This window comes from Peromyscus eremicus, chromosome 10 (assembly GCF_949786415.1).
Source record: "Peromyscus eremicus chromosome 10, PerEre_H2_v1, whole genome shotgun sequence".
NCBI classification, from domain to species: domain Eukaryota; kingdom Metazoa; phylum Chordata; class Mammalia; order Rodentia; family Cricetidae; genus Peromyscus; species Peromyscus eremicus.
The window spans coordinates 36,328,631-36,347,336 of record NC_081426.1 but is presented as its reverse complement, the minus strand read 5'-3'; the positions used below and the strand labels follow the sequence as shown (position 1 = coordinate 36,347,336).

Genomic DNA, 18,706 nt, shown 5'->3' with positions numbered 1-18,706 from the left:
ATTTCCATGAATTTCAAAAGCTTCACTTTGCGTCTCTTGAAAAATGCAGATTATAGACTGTATACCAGAAACCAAAACTAGGGAAAAATTACTAACCACAGAACAGACCCCCTGTCTTAAAGAGACCAAAATCCAACCTGCTGGAGAAAAAGACATACAATATCAGACCCTAGGACCAGAATCAAGGACATGGTTACAAGATCACTTCCAAAAGAAGATAGCAGCCACCAAAAAAGAGCTGCATATTAATAGGAATCCTGCCACAATATGTGGGAAACAGATATATCATCACCTTTCTGGTAATTAGGATCACCTAGGAGGAGAAAGAGGAAGGTCCAATTGACCGAATTAACATCCTGACTTGTCCATGTTAAAATATAGAAGTTACTGAGCTGCTGTGAAAATGACAAACACTGGATTTCCTGAGAACATCTGAAATCAAGAAACGGGGCTCCCGAAGAATCCAAAGGAAGAGGAGTGACATTCTCACACATGTGACTGGTATTGAACACCATGCAGTTACAAAGGTGAGGGAAAGACCTTGGCACAATACAGTTTGTTCAGAGCACTTTGGAGCATGTGATCCCAGTTGCAATCATCAGGAGAGACAAAATAGTTAAAAACAACCAAGGATCAGACTTTATCCTAAAAATTTTGGGATGCACCAAAGGGCATGAGCCAGGGGAGCCATGTTGGACCTGCTTGTAGAATACCTTCAGTGTCTATATATGTGGATGGTTCTGCTCAGTGGGAGTAAATACTAAGTAGAGAAACGTTTAGGAAGTAGATGTGACACATGTTGAGCTTTGAGGAAACATCTGAGTTCTGAGAGCTGGGATATGAATTTGATAAAGGTTGCAGGAAAACCCAAGCTATGGCACAGAGAGGAGAGTTCACCTAGAATATGCTGGAAGGAAAGCAGTCATAGACATAAGCAGTGAAGAAAGAAAACGGAGATTTTTGCCACCAGCTTGCCTTTATTCAGAATCCCGATAGTCCTAAGACTTAGACACATGACTTCCAAGTCCTGCTTGATTTAGATCTGGGTGGGCAAACTGCTTTTGTAAACAATGTTTCACTGAAACAGAACTACTTCTGTCCATGTCTGTACTGTCTTTTTCTGCCTTGACACAGGGGTCCGGTTAAGTGTCACTGCAGAGACTAAATGGCCAGGTATTTGGCCCCTAATAGAAAATTATTGCTGAACTCTACCTCCTAATGCTTGGGTCACTAAATCATGGAATAAAAAGGTGTCCCTGGATGTTAAGGTGTAGGTGAGTCATCTTGGGCTAGAAATCAACATTTTTATTACCATGTGACAGGCTTCTCTATGAATCTCTGTTTTCTCATCTGTATGAGTAAAATATAGAACTTGCCATGCATAGAGCTGCTCTGAGGATCAAATGACTTAATGTAACCCACTCTCAGCAGAGCAGTACTTGGCCCATGATGGTAGAGTGGTGGCCAGCATTTTTGATGTCTTCTGTTTGATAGAGAAAAAAAAGAAGGGAGGAAAGAAAAAGCCAATCTACTAGTTTAGCTCCTATAAGAAAAAAAAAAAAAAAAGAAAACTTTAAGAGCAGGGAGATTTGTAGATCATTTGAAAGATAGGACATCTATTTTTCCCCAAAGGTGAGCATCCATTAGTTTCCCAGAAGTCACTGGCATCACCGTCATCTGGTGCCATTGTAAAAGGCCAAATTTCTAAGCTCACCTAAGTCTTGTTAAAACACACCCCCTGAGGTTGTGGCCAGGACCGTACAACCCATAAACTCCAGCAAGTAATTTCCACAGGAAGTTATTGTTTAGCAGCTTCTTCTAAGATTGAAACATTCCATCCTGCAGGGAAGCTCACTAAGACAGGAAATAACAACTCGAATAGCTTCAGAAAGTCCATGTAACTGACCAGATACACTAGGGCCCTTCTTCCCCCCAAAATACTATGGCAATAAAGACTACTGAGAGTCACTCTCAGACAAACCAAGCTGCAAAGAAGACTCTGAGCCCAGACTAGCTTAGAGACCAGCCAAGCAGCCTAGAAGAAATGAAGACAAACAAGTGTAGCTCGAGTTTTCCTGCCTGGCCCACAGTCAGGACAAATCTCTATCACCCGCCAGTCCCACAGCCACTCAGACCCAACCAAGTAAACACAGAGACTTATATTGCTTACAAACTGTATGGCCGTGGCAGGCTTCTTGCTAACTGTTCTTACAGCTTAAATTAATCCATTTCCATTAATCTATACCTTGCCACATGGCTCGTGGCTTACCGGCAACTTCACATGCTGTTTGTCATCGAGGCGGCTGGCAGTGTCTCTCTGACTCAGCCTTCCACTTCCCAGCTTTATTCTCCTCCTTGTCCCGCCTACACTTCCTGCCTAGCCAATGGCCAATCAGTGTTTTATTTATTGCCTAATCAGCAACACATTTGCCATACAGAACATCCCACAGCAAACAAGTGGCCTGGAAAAGATGCAGAACACCTGAGCAACCCAGAAAGGACATTCTCCAACCAGCTGCGCTGCCTGCATGGCTGTGCCATTTGTTCCAGCTCTCCAGTTGAAGCAAGCTGTCATCCATACTGTCATCCATACTGTGGTGTGAAGGAGCCTTACAAGTGGGGTCTCCCTCTTGGACCCCAAATTAGGCATAAACCACACCCAAACACCTGTTTTCACATAGAGATCCTTTGTTAAGTGGTGAAGAAAAGTTAAAGTGACTGCTTTCGGACTCAGGCAGAAAAGAGCAGCAAATGACCTTGCAGGTGTAATTTTTAAGAAGAGCAAAAGGGAAGGTCTGTGTTAGAATAGGCTAGGATGTAGTGGTAAAGGAGATAAGGGATAAGAGAGAAGGGGTATTTGTCCCAGAGGGATAAAGGACTGGCTCTGGATAGAAGGGAGACAGACATGGCACATAGGCAAGTGATGGTTTATAAAGGTAAAGGGGAAAACCTGTGTTATGATGAGGTGTTTAATTTTAATTGGGCATGTTATTAGGTAAACCAAAGTGGGTTTTTGATTGCTGGACTTTGGTATTCAGTCTCAGGAGGAGGAAATGGCCAAATAAGGAGAGAGACCTTGGTGGCTAGCTTTAGGAATGTAATCTAATGGTTTTCAGCAAGGGAGAGGGAATGGGGGATAAGGGCCAAGGCTTGTCAGAGCCACATGCTAGTCTAGTGTCCCTTCAGGGTGGGCTTGGGTGATGCATCTGTCTTTGAGACATTTCTGCTCTTGTTAAGTAATCATTCACCTAATGTAACTCATTGGTTTACCAAGTTAGTCTTTGCTGGTACTGTACTTTGGTCTGTCTTCAGTTCCCTATCTGGGTGAGTAGATGTGTGTGTGTGTGGGGGGGGGGGGGTGTGTGGGTGGGTGGGTGGGTGTGTGGGTGTGTGTGTGTGTTGTGTCTCCCCAGAAAAAAAACTGTGTCATATAACAACAGAGAAGACTTGAGAACCACTTTTCTGAATCTGTGCCTCCTGGATTAAAAAATGGAGCATTCCCTTAACAGAGAATAGTTTACTGTTTTGTGTCAATTTTAATAAAGACAAGAAATTGTGTATTATGATTCGGAATTTATCATTAGTAGATGATAGAGCTCAGTGTGAGGGTAAAAAGTAAATTTAGCTTTAAAGGTAGTCTGTAGTGGGTAGCCATCCAGCTTTGATCTGGAAGTTCCAACCCCCATTGAGGCTTTGGTAACTGTCACGCCTACAAGGTGGGGCCAAGAGAGGACCCTGAAGATCCGAGATCTGGATGGGCCAGCTCTCTTGGTTCCTGGACCCTGGACGCTGGAGGTAGACCAAGCCAAGTTCTCTAGAGAACACCGCCAGGCTGCGCCACACCTTTCCCAGACCCTGTTACCTATCCCTTCACTTGTAAGTTACCCCACAAAATAAACCTCCCTTTCAACTACATGGAGTGGCCTTAATAATTTCACCAATATCTGGTGCCCAACGTGGGGCACAAATCCACAACCCTGAGATTAAGAGTCTCAAGCTCTACTGACTGAGCTAGCCGGGCTGAGTTATTTGGAGGTTGGAACTTCCAGATTAAAGCTGGAATGGCTACCCACTACAGTAGTCTATCTCAGATATATTAAACTTTACACAAAGTAGAGATGTTGCCTATTCCCAGAAAGTTAGGTGATAGTTCAAAAATGAACTAACTTGTATAAATTGCCGAAGGAGCCTCCCCACATGCCTGGCTATATTAAACCACTGTTTTCAGCATGCCACAGCCACTTGCACCATCTATTTTACTTAGAGATTGTGGCAAAGTCTTATCTTATATTAGAACATACAGGGACTCACCAAGGAATTGAATGTAAAAAGTATATGCAATTTGAGCCCAACATGTAAGACCTCAAAGGAATTTTGTGTTGTTTCCCCATATCTGCCCACCTCCACTATCTTCTCCACAAATAAATTATAAATTCCAAATCTTCTCCAGAAATAAATTCTATTCTCTCTTGTTATTAGACCTAGGTAAAAATGTCTGAAGAAACAGTTATGGGCAACTTATACTTGAACTCCACTCCCCACTCAGAAGACTGTTCAGGACCCTACTTCCTTCCTCTAAGTCACTCTCTAAGAGACCAGCTTTCATCAAATGTCCTGGGTTGCTATCTGCAGACACCAAATAACAAAGTCTAATGAAGCACATTGCTACTTTGGAAGAATGTGAAGTCTTGCTCAAAATTTTAATCTGTCATTTGGCAGTGAATTTAAATTTCATTCACATACAAAACATCTCAGAATTTATACATTCAGAAAAACTTGGTTTCCCTGAAGGAATGGCATATTCCTTTCAGAACCTAAGAAGTATTACATATATTAACATATGTGTCAAATTGCTTTACAAGTACATACACAGTGTATAGATGTACATACTTACAAGAGTCCTTCATAATCCTCATCTCACGTTGCCATTTGACTCATTTCACAAAGAAAACAATGATGCCCGCATGCTTCTAATGGACCTGAAGGATGCTTAGATAGCTCAAGACACTTAGTAGACTATGGCTGACACTAAAGCCCATCCACCTAGTGTCTACTCCTTCAGCACCAGCCTCAGCCTCAGCTTCTGATTAATCTACACCAGCTGGCACCCAATTCTCTCCTGACCACCTAAAGTCCTGAGCTGTTAGCAAATTACCTAAGCGAGGGCCATGAGTGCTTAGGCAGTGGTTCTCAACCTGTAAGTCATGATCTCTTTGGGGCTCACATATCAGATAATTACATTATGATTCATAACAGTAGCAAAATTACAGTTATGAAGTAACAACCATGAAATTTTATGGTTCAGGGTCACCACATCATGAGGAATTGTATTAAGGAGTCGTAGCATTAGGAAGGTTGAGAACCACTGGCTTGAGGTATTTCCTTTCCACTCTATTTCCTGGCTTTCTCTACTACTTCTACTACTTCTACTACTTCTACTACTACTACTACTACTACTACTACTACTACTACTACTACTATTCCTTCCTCCTCGTGACCATTGAAGAATATATAGGCCTTGAAGAAAGTTGATCACTAAAAGAAAAAGCAGGGGGAAAATTACTGCTCTGTCTCTGTCTCTGTCTCTCTGTCTCTCTCTGTCTCTGTCTCTCTCTCTCTCTCTCTCACACACACACACACACACACACAAAGAGAGAGCTAAGAGAATTTCAGAAAGAAGCAGATCCCACAATCCTGTATGTTTTGTCTTATTTTCTATTTCATGATCAAAAGCAACCTGGAGAGGAAAGGTTTTATTTTATCATGCAAAATTCATCACTGGATAAAATCAGAGCAAGAACTCAAATCATGAAACCTGAAGGCAGGCTGAAGCAGAAATCATGATAGAACAATGCTTACTAGCCGTGCTTTTTATGGCATGCTCATCTTGATATTTCTTATGACTCAGGACCACCTATCCAGGGTTGATACCTCCCGCAGTAGGCTCAGCCTCCTACATAAATCATTAATCTAGAAAATGCCCTGTTGACTGGCACATAGGCTGAACTGATGTAGGCACTTTCTCAAGTAAAGTTCCTTCTTCCCAGATATGTCTAGGTTTGTATCAGGTTGACAAAAACTAAACAGCACGCCATGCCAGAAAGTATCTTACATTTTTATGTCAGGATTATGTAATTCAAATTGAGTGGGACTTCTGTTACAGCTATGAGCATTCTAACAGATACAAAGACCTCTGATAGATGTCTCTCATGGGAACTAATGCCGTATTATGTTGCCCAAAGCTGCCCTCTACAGATCTCTTGAACTAGGTTTGGTTACTGTACCACTCACTAGCTCTATGACCATGCAAAAATCATTTGATATCCTTGAATTGCATCATCTTATTGTAAAACAGTGGCTGGCTGCACACCCATGTACAAGCATAGCACACTAATGGAATTCAATGGGTTGTATTAAGAAAAAAGTTGAAAGGGAAACATATTGGGATGCCCAAGAGAAGTTGCAGAAGGATAGTGGATATGACCAAAATACATTGTCTACACATAAGAAATTTTCAAAAAATAATTAACTACAACAACAAAAACAAATGACACAAGGCATTCAAAAACCTTTGAGGGTGTAGGTCAGTGGTAAAGCACTTGTCTAGTATGTACCTGGCCCTGGGTTCAATGCACAATTTTTAAAATAAACGTATGTGAAATGTTTCATATAGAACAAGCCCAGTCCACACTAGATGGTAGCATCATTAGCCTGCCTCTTCTGAGACTCTTAATGGTGTAAGACCCCTTAACCAAGAATTCTGAAGAGCCCCTAATATGCATTATTAGCTTTTTACCTTCATCCCTCTCTTTCTTGCCTGAAAGGATCTCCCAGAAGTCACTAGGGGTTCATCTTCACTTTTCTGCTCATGATATTGAATTTACACATGCTGGCCTGCCTCCTACTACATTGGGGTCAGCTACAGAATTTATTAACATCTGAAGCAGACCTTTTCTTCTCATCCCACAGAAACTTCCTACATCAAAATTTGAATAAGCCTGAGGTCTTCCGGCACAAAGTTGATGACCACTGCCCCCTTCTCAGATCCCATTTTCTGAGGGTCATTTCTACATAGTTATTGCTTCTTTGATCAAATTACCAGCACACAGATAATTACACTTACCCAGCAGTTTTCATCTCCAAAGCAATGGAAAGGCCATCCTGTCTATCTGTCTATTCAGTGAATTTTCCATCCTTAATAAAAACAAGTTCCAGCACCAACTTCAAAAGCTGAGGCAGGCAAGCCCGCCTCCCAAAGAGCAGGTGCGCAGCATGCATATTAATGCGAAGAAATCAGAACTGAGAGGCAAGGAGGAGACTTCAAAGGCACAGACTGTGGAGTCAGGAGATAAAGGTTTGCCCTGGAAATTCTGACTTTGCACAAGTTTTTTAACCTCAGAGTCTTACTTGCCTGGTGTGTGAAATGGGGCTGATAAACATGTCTAACCCCTTCTCTTTGTTCTGAGTGCAGCGAAGGAATGGGAGAGAAAATGACTCATTGTGTGATGCGGATGCTTGGCACTCAGCATGACTTCCCAAATGGGTTATTTTTATATAAATATTGAGACAAGGACAGGGCTCTATCAATAAATGCAAAGATTTGCTTCCTCTGCTCTTGAACAAAATATTCCAAAAGTGACTTCTACTCCAAAGAAAAAGTGGGGAAGTAGTATCTCACTGTCCAATCACTGAGCAGAAACAAGAATCAGCTCTGCTTGAATATTAAAATCTGCACTAACCTAAACTTACAGAATCCTAACAGCAGCCCTAGAAGGCTGAGGGTGAAACTCCTTCTATGGTTCCAAACTGAAACATGGATGCATCCTTCCCATAACAACTCACTTCTCAACTAACAATTCTCCATATCTGATCTGGGAACCGCCAGGGATGGGCACGGACAACAGCAGAGCTATTTTCTTTATGCAAGCCTCTCTCTCTCTCTCTCTCTCTCTCTCTCTCTCTCTCTCTCTCTCTCTCCTTTCTCCTCTCTCTCTCTCTTCTGCGTGTGTGTGTGTGTGTGTGTGTGTGTGTGTGTGTGTGTTTCATTTTTTCATGAGAATACACCAAGCTTATCAGAATAGCCAGAGCCAAGGTAATACATGACAGTGAAACAGACTGAATCAGAAATATGGCAGACAACCTTGTAGCCCTCCATGAAACTACAAGAGACTGGGACAAATGTAAAATAATATCCCTATTTTCAAGATCTGATTATTTTGGAAAACATGTTTAAAAGAATATTTTAGTTTAAGGTCAGTGGGTAAAATATACTTGTGTCACCACTAATTTTGATCCCCAGAACCTTAGCAAAGGTAGAAGAAGAAAACCAAGTCATAAAAGTTGTCCTCTGATCTCTACACATGCTACACACATACACACACATCATGCATGCACACATATATATATACACAAACACACAATGGATGCATTCATATATACATATCACACATAAATAAATATACATAGAATATACATGTGTACCCCACATACACATATCAAACACATATACACCATACATATACATTGTACATGCACACTTTATACAGGAACACATATATACATCATATATACACACCCATATGCACATCATATATGCACACATCAAACACATATGTACATATACATCATAGAAAAACACACAAACATCATACATACACACACACACACACACACACACACACACACAAGACTATTAAAGTTTAAAATGTTACCTTCTTGTAAACATGCATGTATGAGTCTGTTTGCATGCAAGCCACTTGTATATGGGTGCCTGCAGAGGCCAGAAGAGGCATCAGAGCTGCTGGATCTGGACTTAGAGGCAGTTATGAGCTACCAGATGAAAGTGCCTGGAGCAGAACCCAGGCCCTTTGGGAGAGCAGAGAAAGTTCTTAATTGCTGAGTAATCTCTTGGTCCTATGTTACCTATTTTTAACAGTCAGTATAATTTGCTCTTTTTTAATGATATGACACCTTTTTTACTCTCAGCTTCAGCATTTAAAATTGGGAATCTCGGTAGCTGCAGCAAGCGCAAACAGAAGCTTTCCAATATCCTTCATTTTTTTCCAAAGGCTTCAAGCAGCATTGACACATAAATCCTAGAGAACCCCTGCTGGTAGACTGACACTGGGACATGCTTCCTGCTTTCAAGCAGAACAAGAACCAACACTACAGGTAACCAGTAGCCTGCCACAACAAATGTATCATTCTGTCTAACTTTTAATAAAGAAACAGACTTTTATAGGCTGAGTCACATAACTCGAAGGAAATATTTTTGAGACCAAAAAAAAAAAAATCCTCCAGCCTGATTAGCAATTTCCATACAGTTTTCCATTTTCTATGATTCTTACTACCCTTGTTTTTGACCAGACACTTCCAGCAACCACATTGTCCTGATGTGTTTTCAGAACCACTCAAACTACAGCATGCAGGAATCTAATAACTTGCTTCTAAGCATCTTGTATGAAATCTGGAAATATCAGAGGTTACACAGGTTGTTTTGGACTGTCCTGAAAGACAGCTCATGAAATTTCCCATTTGATGAAGATAACAGTCATTCTGTAAAGGATACTTTACCTACAGAGCAAGGGCAATATCTGTCCCTGCCTGCCATCCTTCTCCTACTCTTAAAGCCCCAATTCATCTCTGAATCCAAGAAGACTTCTCAATAGTCTAAATCAACTAGGGAAATTTTACTCAACTTGCCCTCCAAAAAAAAAAAAATGTGACCCCAGTCCAGAAAGCAACTAGATTGAACTTACAAGAAACCTACTTGGGATATAGCTGTGTTGTCTAGAGGTTTGCAGTTTTCTTGAAACGATGGGGTTACCATTATAAGGGAAACAACAAAGGTAATTATCAGAATCTTCATGTTAAATGGCTATTGAATCAGAACCAGCAACTGCTTGCCTCCTAACACTTTTATAAAACAATAAATGCCCTGTTTCTTTATGTTGTTGTCATTCTGCTACTTACAGCCTACTGTACTAGCAACTGACACTGAGGTTTTCTGTAGATTACTCTGATATTTCTATGCATAAACAATGTAATGTCTTTTGTCCCAGAAATGTCAGCAATGGTGGAATTGGTAAACAAGCATTTTTAAAGGAGCTATTCTGAATAAGGTCAATGAATTTACAAAACCCTATGAATATGATAAGGACAAAATTTTAAATGATAAAAAGACTCCAAAGAGTTTCCTAGAGCAGAAAATAAACATAATCTATATAAATATATACATATATTGCATAGAAGTACTAACAGATTAGAAATCACATGGGAAAAGATAAATTTGTTCTGAAAACATAACAATAGATGTCACAAAAACTTCAGCAGAAAGAAAGAGGATAATGTGGAAAATGACACAGGGAAAGCATCAGTACAGCAGGGACAACATTAACGCATTCCAATTTAATATAAATGCAACTTGAGTCAGAAAAGGAGAAAAAGGAAGAAATATTTAAAGAAATAAAGGCTGACATCTTATCCACATGTGATTAAAACCATATACACACAATCAAAAATTCTAGTGCAAAGCAAACTAAAAACAAAGAAAACATTAGCATGGTATGCATGATAAAATTACCAGTACTTAGTAACACAGAGGAAAATTTTCAAAGGAGCTCTAGGTAGAAAAGCCACACTGCATTCAGGAAAACAAAGTAAGAATGGCTGCGGTGTTCACATCACAAAAAGCGCAAGACAAAAGACAATGGGACAGCTGTAATGTGCTGAAAGAAAAATGACATTGTGGATCCAGTGAAAACAGCTTTCAAAAATGTTCTCACGTTTTTGAAAGCTGTTTTCACTGGATCCACAATGTCATTTTCCGGGCGGTGGTGGCGCACGCCTTTAATCCCAGCACTCGGGAGGCAGAGCCAGGCGGATCTCTGTGAGTTCGAGGCCAGCCTGGGCTACCAAGTGAGTTCCAGGAAAGGCGCAAAGCTACACAGAGAAACCCTGTCTCGAAAAACCAAAAAAAAAAAAAAAAAAAAAAAAAAAAAAAAATGTTCTCACGTAAGAGAAATACTGAGAGCTGAGTCATGAATGATTTCTATATGGGAAAGGTTAAGGAAAGTTCTAGGGGAAAAAAAGAAAATGATATCACATGCAAACTTGAGTCCACTCAGAGCAGTGGTAGGTCAGTTTGGAAGATCTCTCTCTGTAAAGAAAAAGATCTTTTCCTTATGTTCTAATTCTTCAAAAGTATTTAGAAAAAAATCAAGAAAAATGGGACATCATATAGCTTATTAAATGTACTATAAGGCTTGGAGTCTTGGTTCAGAACACCAGTTGCTCTTCGAGAGGATGGGGTTCTATTCCCAGCATGCATATGGAGGCTCATCACCATCTGTAACTCCAGTTCTAGGGGTCTGACATCCTCTTCTGGCCTCTAATGTCACCATCATGCACATGTCATACAAAATATACATACAGGCAAAATAGAAGATGGAACCATTAGTAATTTCTAAAAAGCGGACAAAAGTGGTATGTGGGGCGAACATATGGTGGGCATACCCAAGTGGTCTAGAAGGCCTTCAGAAGCCACACCCTGGTTTTGATGACCCAGTTAGAGAAGACGGGTACTCCGGTCTCTTCGGAGCCCAGCATTACGTCCAATGATGGCAGCAAGCCAATGTTGACCACAAAAGCCTTCTTGGGCAATATGAGCACCCTCATCCCATCCATGTCTTTGCAAAGAACCTGGTAGTGTCTGGGGCTCAAGAAGCAGGAAGTAGAGATGCCCTTCAGGCTGTGGTTGAGAAGGTCAAGAACATGGAGAGATGAAGGCCTTGAAGGAGGTAATTATGCTGTGTCAGGTGTGGTTACCTACAGTTAACAGTGCTTGATATTCAGGACCAAGTGGATGCTTGGCAGTGTCTTTAACACCCATCTTACCAAGCCAGAACAGTCAAGCAAAAGGACTTTCTCTGGCTTTAGCCCTTGAAACTGGAAACAACACTCAAGGAACTCTCGCTGTGTGTCCTCTGTGTCCTGGAGTCATGTTTGGGGCACTGGGAATGAATCTTGGCTGCAGCAGGGGTATATGCCCAGATGGAAATGGAAAGAACCAGTAGCCCTCAGTGTTCATCTCTCAGTGGGGGGGGTCTTTTTATTAAAAGTAAATCTCCTAAAATTAAAAGAAGAGCACTTACTGCTCTTAAAGAAGAACCAGCTGGATTCCAAGCACCTATGTGGAAGCTCACAACTGCCTGTAACCCCAGTTCTATGGGACCCAGCATCTTCCCCTAACTTCTTCAGGTACCTGCACACACATAGTACACATACAGACAAACACACACACACACACACACATAGTACACATACAGACAAACACACACATACACACATAGTACACACATAAATAAAAATAGATAAATTAAAACTAGCAGTAAGTAGAGATAAATTATTGAGTCTTACATTGTAAAATTGGAAGAACAGAGAATAATGAACTATGCAAATATTAATAATAATAACACCAGAGTGGCTTTATTCATATCAAGGTAGACTTTTAAGAACAAATTCATAGTTGTGGGGAATTGAATGAGAATGTCCCCCATAGGCTCAGAGGTTTGAACAACTGGCCCCCTGTTAGTGGTAATATTTGGGTAGAGTTAGGAAATGTGACCTTCCTGGAGTAAATATGTCACTGGGGGCAGAGTTTGAGGTTTCAAAAGCTACATGTCATTTCTACTTGTTCTCTCTGCTTTCTGTCCATAGTTCAAGATGTAAGCTGTTCCTACTATGATGCCTGCCACTTACTACCATCTCTCCTGCCATAATGAACTCTTAACCCTCTAAAACCATAGCCCAAATTAACTCTTCCTTATATGAGTTGTCTTGTATGGTGGTTTGAAAGAAAATGGCCTCCAAAGGGAGTGGCACTACTGAAAGGTGTGGATTTGTTAGAGTTGGTATGGGCCTTGATAAAGGAAATGTGTCACTGTGGGGCATGGGAACTTTGAGGTTTCCTATGCTCAGGATACCTACTGCCCACTGTCTCATTTGATTTCCTGTTGCCTGCAGGATGTAGAACTCTCAGCTACTCCTCCAGCATCACATCTGCCTGCATGCCACCATGATCCCCACCATGATGATAATGAACTGAACCTCTGAAACTGTAAGTCACCACCTCAATTAAATGTTTTCCTTTATAAAAGTTGCCATGGTCATGATATCTCTTGACAGCAACAGAAACCCTAACTAAGACACCTTGGTCACAGTGTTTTATCACAGCAACAGAAAAGTAACTAATATACTAGCTCTAGTAACAAAGAAGGAGTTGTTTTTTTGTTTTTTGTTTGTTTGTTTTGCTTTTGATACAGGATGTTATATAACCCAGACTAGACTAGTATTCACTATGTAGCCAAGGATGATCTTGAACTACAAGAGACATTTTTATCTTAACAAGCGGTCTAATTTATCAAATGCTAATAATTCAAAATATATGAGAAAGTAATAGAAGGTTACAAAACACATGAAATAAAAACTGATAAATATGAAAGAAGAAATTAACAGATTTTCAATTATGATATAAATGTGTACACTCCTCTTCTAGAAGCTAAAAAATTAGACAGAATAAGATTATAGAGTTAATAACACTTACCTCCAATTTGGTTTAATTTATTCATCAACACAATTATGTGAGTTATTTTTCTGTTCCTGTGATAAGACACTATAACCAAGGCAACTTGTATAAGGAAGAATTTATTCTGGCTTGTTGTCCTAAAGGGATGATCATCCATCATGGTGGGGAGGTGCCTTTGTTACTTTCATATTGCTGTCAAGACATCATGACCAAGGCAACTTTTAGAAGAAAAGGTTTATTTGGGTCTTACAGTTTCAGAGGGTTAGAGTCCATGACCATCACCTATCATGGGGAGCAGTGGCTGAGAGCAGGCATCTTGACCCACAAGTCAGAGACAAAGAGAGCTAACTAGAAATGCCATAAGCTTTTAAAACCTCAAAGTCTACCCTCCAGTGACACAACTCCTCTAACAAGGCCACACTTCCTAATCCCTCCAAAACATTCCCACCAACTAGAGACCAAGTATTCAAATAGATGAGCTGATGGGGGCCACTGTCATTCGAATCCCCACAGGAGGCATAGTAGCAAATGGCAGCATGGCAGCGGGAACAGGATGCTGAACGCTCACATCTTCAAATTCAAGCACGAAGTAGAGAGCAAGTTAGAGGTAGTGTGAGGTTTTTAATCTCAAAGCCCACCACGATGGATGTACTTCCTCAATCAAGACTGCACTACCCAAATGTCCTCAAACAGTACCACCAACTGGGGATCAAATACGGAAGACTATGGGGGACATTTATCACTCAAACCACCACAGTAACCAAACAAGAGCATAATTCAGAGACTCCAAGTGCACTTGGAAAATCTACTAAATATATACCATATCTGGACCATAAAGAAAATCTCAAAGTATGTCAAAGGGTAGAAAGTATACAATCCATCTCTCCAACTATTATAAAATGAAAAGATACTAGGAAAGTCCCAAATATCTGAGAAAACAACATATTTCAAAATAGACTGTGTTTCAAAGAGAAATTGACAAGGGAGATTTGAAAATATCCCCTATCAAAGTTTATGATGTACAAATAAAACAGTGCTCAGAAGAAATTTTACAGCACTGAACGTTTGCATCACCAATTCTTTAAATATTCAATATCTGTTATCCTCATATCCACACTGAGAACACAGAACAATAAAAACTGAACCCCAAAGTACAAAGAAGTAATAAAAAGCATTAAATCAATAAAATGAAAAGCAAACAAGAAAGAAAAATCAGTAAAACCATGGAGCCTTTTCAACCATAACGTTTTAAAAGATCAATACAAATGATCAACCTGTAGTGTGATTGATCAAAAAGAAAGTCAGAAATAACAAAAATCAAGTGAGACATCACAGAATGTTCCCAGGACATTACAAAGATAACCACAGAACAACATATGGATTATAAACAATGTAATAATACACGACGACGACGAAGTTGACACCTTGAGTGAAATGTATCAATCTGTCAAATGACCACATCTCATATAAGAAACCTACTAAGCCTGACAGACTTAGTCAGAAGACAGACCAAAACATTTGAGCATCTCATAAGGCAGGACCATTGAAAGCATTCTTGGCATGGGAAGGAGTCCAGATTCAGGGAGTTTCACTGGTGAATTTAGTCAACCTTTTAGAAAAGAAGTAACACTAATCTCACACAAAATAGGAGTGGGAGTACTTCCCACGCCATTTCTGGAGTCATTAGTGCCATTATCCTGACAATAGAAAACTATTAAGATTCAACAATTGTCAATATAATGTGGACATGTAGAGTCTGTCAATCATAGGGGTAACTCAACATGAATTAGTGAAATATATTATGAATATGAATTAACTTCACACTCCAAAATTAAGTGTAATTCAGCACATACACAGAACAAAGAAGAAAAAGACAATGGGGGTAAGCTCAACAGATAAAGAAAATACACAAATAAGTCATATAATTAAAAACTGGAAGAAAGGGGCAAGAGAGATTGCTTAGTGATTCAGAGCACATACTGCTCTTGTAGAGTACCTAGCTTCCAGTCCCAGCACACACTTGGCAGATCATAATCATTTGTAAGGATGGGATACCCTCTTCTGACACTCACAGGCACTGAGCATGCTTGTGGTGGACTTACATACATGTAGGTAAAACACTTAGACATATAAAATAAAAATAATTTTTAATGGGGAAAAACTGGAGGAAAAAACATACATATCATGTAAGCAGTAAGACATGCACACCATGTGAGCAGTAACCAAAAGAGTTGGGGTGCTATTTTAAGTTAGACATGGTAGACCTTAAGGCAAAAATTGGTATGAGAGACAAAGTAGGACATTTCATTTCAAAACATTGAGAAGGTTTGCTCATAGGGAGATGTACCTACCTATCATAATCAGGTATAGTTTGAATGCTGAAACTATCAGTGTCTGTTATTCAGATCATACAGTATTTGGTACTTTGCTGCTCATCAAACTCAAGCATCCTTTGCTCAAAAATCAACAGAATACAAAGGTTTGGGCTTTTAAGCTGTGTCATCCTTTGGAATTTTGAAAGCCAACAATTGTTGGCTAAGTTTAGGTTGCTTTGATCATGGGCCTCTTTCTCTCCTATGAACTAACCTCTGGGACAATATTAAAATAATTTCCTCACCTATTTTTCCCTGATCCTTGACATTATAACAATCTACTCAATACCCACCAGTGTATTTCTCAGGGTGGCACAGACTTCAATGACTCACAGCCCAGCTCTGGCGTCAGACAGCCAGAATTCTCACCCTTTTGCTTCTGTCCCTTCTACACTCAGTTGTGTGATGCTGAGCAAGTAGCTGAACTCCTCTCTGCCTCCTTTCCAGATGGCAGAACCTGCACCACACGTTCTTCCTGAGAATGCAGAGTACAATGCCCAGCTAGTAGCTTATACTCACAAGTTTTTGTTCCACCTTGCTTCACAGCAGCTGCTGTTCTGAGCCTTCTCCTTGCTTCCATCCCCCTGCCCATATCACAGTGGCTCCATATCCCAATTTTAGAATCTGCTTTTAGTGTTCTGTTCAGGGAAACCTTTCTCCTGACTTAATGGTTTTACATGCTGGCCTTCTATACTATTCCTTTCCATTTGATCCTTCAGATATTTTGGCTTCTTCTGCAGTTCAACTCCAGACTCAACAGCTCTAGCTCGAGACCTATCCATTTGGACATTCCAAGGTAGAAATGCTGAGAGTGCAGTTGCCCCTCCCAAATTTACTCTGGAAAGCCTAGTCACAATGGAAAACACTTTAAAGAATATTATATGACTGCTGCCTGTGAACGTGGGCCAAAAAAATGAAAAGAATAGATGTACAAGCTGGAAGGCTTGTGGTAAATGGAATATACAATCAATTTCACCACTCAATCTAAGGTTAGGAACTTCTGATACCAACCAGAACAAAACAAGCCTTGGATCAAAGTGTTCTGATTGTCGTGCTTTGGCAAGCACAATGCAGAGATGTAATTGTGCATGCACTGTGCTTTGATGAGTCAAAGACGCACCTCCCTCAAACACACCAGGGGCCTTGTCAGAACAGACAGATAACCAACTGACTCCTACAGATGCAGCTGTGTACGTCACCTTGGGGAAATCAAGACCCCAGCTGCTGAGAACAAAGACGAGATTTTGCTGGAGAAAATTTTGTGTAGCATAGGAAGAATTTCTGCTGCCTTCAGCTTGGTCTGTGCAAAGCAGCAAGTCATTGGCTCTCATGAGTCTGCTCCAACATTTACTCCTGGTTGGAGGAGACTTTGCCCTCCAAGGCATATTTAGAAATGTTGACAGATATGTTTGTTTATCAAGACTGTGGAAGTTCTATTGGCATCTCGTGGGTAGGAAAGGCCGGGAACGGCTGCTAAACCATTTGTAGAAAAGCCCTATAGCACCAGGGATTCTCCATCCTGAACACCAGAAATGCTGCAATGAGAGACTGTCCCATAGAAATGACCAGGATGAACTCCATGGCTGACATGAGGCACAAGAGTCGTCATAACATCCCCTGGTCTGATTCTAGTTCCCCCAACCCTGAATCCAAAGCCTTTTGACAGTAATTCAATGCTCCCACTAGTGACAACCAGGCTGTCTTGGAGAACATCCTTTTGCTGATCTCCCCTCTTGCTCTTCAGCACTCTGAGACAGTAGTGCAGTTCCACTGTTTTCTTAATATTTACCCCCATAAATATTAGTGGATGGCAGTACCATTGATCTTTCCTCTTCAGCAGCCTAAAACATCAATTGTAATTATTTAATAAAGTCTTCTTCATAATCTAGTGAATGCTATGGAAAGTCTGACAAAAATAATGTACATTTATACCAATCCAGTTTTAAATAAAGTAGGGTAGCTCCATAAGCCCATTTCATGGACTACATAAATTTTACAGATTCTGTGTTAATCATAATTCCTGTTTCTGAAGTTCAAATCTCCTACACACACACACACACACACACACACACACACACACACACACACACACAGAGGTGCTTTTTTGTTTTGGTTTGGTTTTGGGTTTGGTGTTTTGAGACAGAGTCTCACTGTGGAGTACTGGCTATCTTGGAACTCACTATGTAGACCAGACTGACCTTGAACTCATAGAAATCCACCTGCCTCTGCCTCCCAAGTGCTGGGATTAAAGATGTGTGCTATCACACCTGACCCTTTCCTACTTTCTGTATTCCTATGGAAAGGAAGATGGAATCTGCTCTTTGTCCTACAAACACAAAATGACCCTCTCTGTTAATTTTAGATAGAAGAGCAAATGAGCCAACATTCCTTTTTGCATAAGCTAGCAATGTATAACTCCATTGTGCTCTTATAAAGCAGGAGCCCCATTTTAAAATTCCTTAAATTAAAAATGAGAAATCCTAAAAATAAATGCAGTATGAAGCAGGCAAAGCTGTGTCATGTTAGTGCTTGCCCACTCAGAGGAAAGCTGTTTCCGTAGACTTTAGGTATTTTAATGCACTTACTTCTCTTGGAAAACAAAAATGGTAATTATAAAGAAATTTTAATATTGAAATTGTTATCTGGAAACTGTAAGGCCTTAGACAAATGTTTTTGGGAAATTGTTTTCCTAGGATTATATTGGCTTTAATGTAGAGAACCAGGAAGGGTGATTTTATAAGTTCAAGAA

At 40.3% G+C, this 18,706-nt stretch overlaps 1 pseudogene; it reads left to right on the top strand.

Moving 5' to 3' along the window:
- Positions 1-11,445: 11,445 nt before the first annotated feature.
- Positions 11,446-11,892, top strand: LOC131921140 (proteasome assembly chaperone 3-like; annotated as a pseudogene).
- The last annotated feature ends 6,814 nt before the right edge of the window (positions 11,893-18,706 follow it).